The 5,586-nt window shown below is 65.6% G+C and overlaps 1 non-coding gene across 1 annotated transcript; it reads right to left on the bottom strand.

Moving 5' to 3' along the window:
- Positions 1-1,350: 1,350 nt before the first annotated feature.
- LOC148058542 (5S ribosomal RNA) lies at positions 1,351-1,469 on the bottom strand. Its single transcript, XR_015709750.1, has one exon. It is a non-coding gene; the product is annotated as a 5S ribosomal RNA (ribosomal RNA).
- Positions 1,470-5,586: the final 4,117 nt, after the last annotated feature.

The raw sequence follows: 5,586 nt of genomic DNA, 5'->3' as shown, positions 1-5,586 counted from the left end.
GAACATGCCGCCTGCACCGGTTCTATTTTAAGTCACTTTGGTGAGTTTTCTGCCCACACTACGGGTCCCCAAATGCCGCCATCTGGTGGGGGAACATGCCGCCTGCACCGGTTCTATTTTAAGTCACTTTGGTGAGTTTTCTGCCCACACTACGGGTCCCCAAATGCCGCCACCTGGTGGGGGAACTGCCGCCTAGTCCCGGTTCTATTTTAGGTCACTTTTCTCACTTTCTGACCCACAAATAATGCCCCAAATGCCGCCGCCTGGTGGGGGGAACTGCCGCCTAGTCCCGGTTCTATTTTAGGTCACTTTTCTCACTTTCTGACCCACAAATAATGCCCCAAATGCCGCCGCCTGGTGGGGGGAACTGCCGCCTAGTCCCGGTTCTATTTTAGGTCACTTTTCTCACTTTCTGACCCACAAATAATGCCCCAAATGCCGCCGCCTGGTGGGGGGAACTGCCGCCTAGTCCCGGTTCTATTTTAGGTCACTTTTCTCACTTTCTGACCCACAAATAATGCCCCAAATGCCGCCGCCTGGTGGGGGGAACTGCCGCCTAGTCCCGGTTCTATTTTAGGTCACTTTTCTCACTTTCTGACCCACAAATAATGCCCCAAATGCCGCCGCCTGGTGGGGGGAACTGCCGCCTAGTCCCGGTTCTATTTTAGGTCACTTTTCTCACTTTCTGACCCACAAATAATGCCCCAAATGCCGCCGCCTGGTGGGGGGAACTGCCGCCTAGTCCCGGTTCTATTTTAGGTCACTTTTCTCACTTTCTGACCCACAAATAATGCCCCAAATGCCGCCGCCTGGTGGGGGGAACTGCCGCCTAGTCCCGGTTCTATTTTAGGTCACTTTTCTCACTTTCTGACCCACAAATAATGCCCCAAATGCCGCCGCCTGGTGGGGGGAACTGCCGCCTAGTCCCGGTTCTATTTTAGGTCACTTTTCTCACTTTCTGACCCACAAATAATGCCCCAAATGCCGCCGCCTGGTGGGGGGAACTGCCGCCTAGTCCCGGTTCTATTTTAGGTCACTTTTCTCACTTTCTGACCCACAAATAATGCCCCAAATGCCGCCGCCTGGTGGGGGGAACTGCCGCCTAGTCCCGGTTCTATTTTAGGTCACTTTTCTCACTTTCTGACCCACAAATAATGCCCCAAATGCCGCCGCCTGGTGGGGGGAACTGCCGCCTAGTCCCGGTTCTATTTTAGGTCACTTTTCTCACTTTCTTACCCACAAATAATGCCCCAAATGCCGCCGCCTGGTGGGGGGAACTGCCGCCTAGTCCCGGTTCTATTTTAGGTCACTTTTCTCACTTTTCTACCCACAAATAATGGCAAAAAAAAATGCTTACAGCACCCAGTATTCCCAGGCGGTCTCCCATCCAAGTACTAACTGGGCCCGACCCTGCTTGGCTTCCGAGATCAGACGAGATCGGGCTCATTCAGGGTGGTGTGGCCGTAAGCGAGGGAAGCGCTTGTGAAATGCCCCAAAGTGTTGAAAATGTTCCCCAGGCCCCTGGTTCCCCATCCCCGCAGGAGGAGGCTCCCCAGGCCCCCTGGTTCCCCATCCCCGCAGGAGGAGGCTCCCCAGGCCCCCTGGTGCAGGAGGAGGCTCCCCAGGCCCCTGGTTCCCCATCCCCGCAGGAGGAGGCTCCCCAGGCCCCCTGGTTCCCCATCCCCGCAGGAGGAGGCTCCCCAGGCCCCATGGTTCCCCATCACCGCAGGAGGAGGCTCCCCAGGCCCCCTGGTTCCCCATCCCCGCAGGAGGAGGCTCCCCAGGCCCCCTGGTGCAGGAGGAGGCTCCCCAGGCCCCCTGGTTCCCCATCCCCGCAGGAGGAGGCTCCCCAGGCCCCCTGGTTCTCCATGCCCGCAGGAGGAGGCTCCCCAGGCCCCTGGTTCCCCATCCCCGCAGGAGGAGGCTCCCCAGGCCCCCTGGTTCTCCATGCCCGCAGGAGGAGGCTCCCCAGGCCCCCTGGTTCTCCATCCCCGCAGGAGGAGGCTCCCCAGGCCCCCTGGTTCTCCATCCCCGCAGGAGGAGGCTCCCCAGGCCCCCATGTTCTCCATGCCCGCAGGAGGAGGCTCCCCAGGCCCCTTGGTTCTCCATCCCCGCAGGAGTAGGCTCCCCAGGCGCCCTGGTTCTCCATCCCCGCAGGAGGAGGCTCCCCAGGCCCCCTGGTTCTCCATCCCCGCAGGAGGAGGCTCCCCAGGCCCCATGGTTCCCCATCACCGCAGGAGGAGGCTCCCCAGGCCCCCTGGTTCCCCATCCCCGCAGGAGGAGGCTCCCCAGGCCCCCTGGTTCTCCATCCCCGCAGGAGGAGGCTCCCCAGGCCCCCATGTTCTCCATGCCCGCAGGAGGAGGCTCCCCAGGCCCCTTGGTTCTCCATCCCCGCAGGAGGAGGCTCCCCAGGCCCCTGGTTCTCCATCCCCGCAGGAGGAGGCTCCCCAGGCGCCCTGGTTCTCCATCCCCGCAGGAGGAGGCTCCCCAGGCCCCCTGGTTCTCCATGCCCGCAGGAGGAGGCTCCCCAGGCCCCCTGGTTCTCCATCCCCGCAGGAGGAGGCTCCCCAGGCCCCCTGGTTCCCCATCCCCGCAGGAGGAGGCTCCCCAGGCCCCCTGGTTCTCCATGCCCGCAGGAGGAGGCTCCCCAGGCCCCCTGGTTCTCCATCCCCGCAGGAGGAGGCTCCCCAGGCCCCCATGTTCTCCATGCCCGCAGGAGGAGGCTCCCCAGGCCCCTTGGTTCTCCATCCCCGCAGGAGGAGGCTCCCCAGGCCCCTGGTTCCCCATCCCCGCAGGAGGAGGCTCCCCAGGCCCCCTGGTTCTCCATGCCCGCAGGAGGAGGCTCCCCAGGCCCCCTGGTTCTCCATGCCCGCAGGAGGAGGCTCCCCAGGCCCCCTGGTTCTCCATCCCCGCAGGAGGAGGCTCCCCAGGCCCCTGGTTCTCCATGCCCGCAGGAGGAGGCTCCCCAGGCCCCCTGGTTCTCCATGACCGCAGGAGGAGGCTCCCCAGGCCCCCTGGTTCTCCATCCCCGCAGGAGGAGGCTCCCCAGGCCCCCTGGTTCCCCATCCCCGCAGGAGGAGGCTCCCCAGGCCCCCTGGTTCCCCATCCCCGCAGGAGGAGGCTCCCCAGGCGCCCTGGTTCTCCATCCCCGCAGGAGGAGGCTCCCCAGGCCCCCTGGTTCTCCATGCCCGCAGGAGGAGGCTCCCCAGGCCCCCTGGTTCTCCATCCCCGCAGGAGGAGGCTCCCCAGGCCCCCTGGTTCCCCATCCCCGCAGGAGGAGGCTCCCCAGGCCCCCTGGTTCTCCATCCCCGCAGGAGGAGGCTCCCCAGGCCCCCATGTTCTCCATGCCCGCAGGAGGAGGCTCCCCAGGCCCCTTGGTTCCCCATCCCCGCAGGAGGAGGCTCCCCAGGCCCCTGGTTCTCCATCCCCGCAGGAGGAGGCTCCCCAGGCGCCCTGGTTCTCCATCCCCGCAGGAGGAGGCTCCCCAGGCCCCCTGGTTCTCCATGCCCGCAGGAGGAGGCTCCCCAGGCCCCCTGGTTCTCCATCCCCGCAGGAGGAGGCTCCCCAGGCCCCCTGGTTCCCCATCCCCGCAGGAGGAGGCTCCCCAGGCCCCCTGGTTCTCCATGCCCGCAGGAGGAGGCTCCCCAGGCCCCCTGGTTCTCCATCCCCGCAGGAGGAGGCTCCCCAGGCCCCCATGTTCTCCATGCCCGCAGGAGGAGGCTCCCCAGGCCCCTTGGTTCTCCATCCCCGCAGGAGGAGGCTCCCCAGGCCCCTGGTTCCCCATCCCCGCAGGAGGAGGCTCCCCAGGCCCCCTGGTTCTCCATGCCCGCAGGAGGAGGCTCCCCAGGCCCCCTGGTTCTCCATGCCCGCAGGAGGAGGCTCCCCAGGCCCCCTGGTTCTCCATCCCCGCAGGAGGAGGCTCCCCAGGCCCCTGGTTCTCCATGCCCGCAGGAGGAGGCTCCCCAGGCCCCCTGGTTCTCCATGACCGCAGGAGGAGGCTCCCCAGGCCCCCTGGTTCTCCATCCCCGCAGGAGGAGGCTCCCCAGGCCCCCTGGTTCCCCATCCCCGCAGGAGGAGGCTCCCCAGGCCCCCTGGTTCCCCATCCCCGCAGGAGGAGGCTCCCCAGGCGCCCTGGTTCTCCATCCCCGCAGGAGGAGGCTCCCCAGGCCCCCTGGTTCTCCATGCCCGCAGGAGGAGGCTCCCCAGGCCCCCTGGTTCTCCATCCCCGCAGGAGGAGGCTCCCCAGGCCCCCTGGTTCCCCATCCCCGCAGGAGGAGGCTCCCCAGGCCCCCTGGTTCTCCATGCCCGCAGGAGGAGGCTCCCCAGGCCCCCTGGTTCTCCATCCCCGCAGGAGGAGGCTCCCCAGGCCCCCATGTTCTCCATGCCCGCAGGAGGAGGCTCCCCAGGCCCCTTGGTTCTCCATCCCCGCAGGAGGAGGCTCCCCAGGCCCCTGGTTCCCCATCCCCGCAGGAGGAGGCTCCCCAGGCCCCCTGGTTCTCCATGCCCGCAGGAGGAGGCTCCCCAGGCCCCCTGGTTCTCCATGCCCGCAGGAGGAGGCTCCCCAGGCCCCCTGGTTCTCCATCCCCGCAGGAGGAGGCTCCCCAGGCCCCTGGTTCTCCATGCCCGCAGGAGGAGGCTCCCCAGGCCCCCTGGTTCTCCATGACCGCAGGAGGAGGCTCCCCAGGCCCCCTGGTTCTCCATCCCCGCAGGAGGAGGCTCCCCAGGCCCCCTGGTTCCCCATCCCCGCAGGAGGAGGCTCCCCAGGCCCCCTGGTTCCCCATCCCCGCAGGAGGAGGCTCCCCAGGCCCCCTGGTTCTCCATCCCCGCAGGAGGAGGCCCCCCAGGCCCCTGGTTCCCCATCCCCGCAGGAGGAGGCTCCCCAGGCCCCCTGGTTCTCCATGCCCGCAGGAGGAGGCTCCCCAGGCCCCTGGTTGGGAGAGGGGGAAAAAGAGCAAAGTGTTTAAAAATGCCCCAAAGTGTTGAAAATGTTCCCCAGGCCCCTGGTTCCCCATCCCCGCAGGAGGAGGCTCCCCAGGCCCCCTGGTTGGGAGAGGGGGAAAAAGAGCAAAGTGTTTAAAAATGCCCCAAAGTGTTGAAAATGTTCCCCAGGCCCCTGGTTCCCCATCCCCGCAGGAGGAGGCTCCCCAGGCCCCCTGGTTGGGAGAGGGGGAAAAAGAGCAAAGTGTTTAAAAATGCCCCAAAGTGTTGAAAATGTTCCCCAGGCCCCTGGTTCCCCATCCCCGCAGGAGGAGGCTCCCAAGGCCCCCTGGTTGGGAGAGGGGGAAAAAGAGCAAAGTGTTTAAAAATGCCCCAAAGTGTTGAAAATGTTCCCCAGGCCCCTGGTTCCCCATCCCCGCAGGAGGAGGCTCCCCAGGCCCCCTGGTTGGGAGAGGGGGAAAAAGAGCAAAGTGTTTAAAAATGCCCCAAAGTGTTGAAAATGTTCCCCAGGCCCCTGGTTCCCCATCCCCGCAGGAGGAGGCTCCCCAGGCCCCCTGGTTGGGAGAGGGGGAAAAAGAGCAAAGTGTTTAAAAATGCCCCAAAGTGTTGAAAATGTTCCCCAGGCCCCTGGTTCCCCATCCCCGCAGG

The sequence above is a fragment of the Callionymus lyra genome, unplaced genomic scaffold (assembly GCF_982586985.1).
Source record: "Callionymus lyra unplaced genomic scaffold, fCalLyr1.hap1.1 HAP1_SCAFFOLD_73, whole genome shotgun sequence".
Lineage (NCBI taxonomy): Eukaryota > Metazoa > Chordata > Actinopteri > Syngnathiformes > Callionymidae > Callionymus > Callionymus lyra.
The sequence above is the reverse complement of the archived record's forward strand: the minus strand, read 5'-3'. Positions and strand labels throughout refer to the sequence as shown.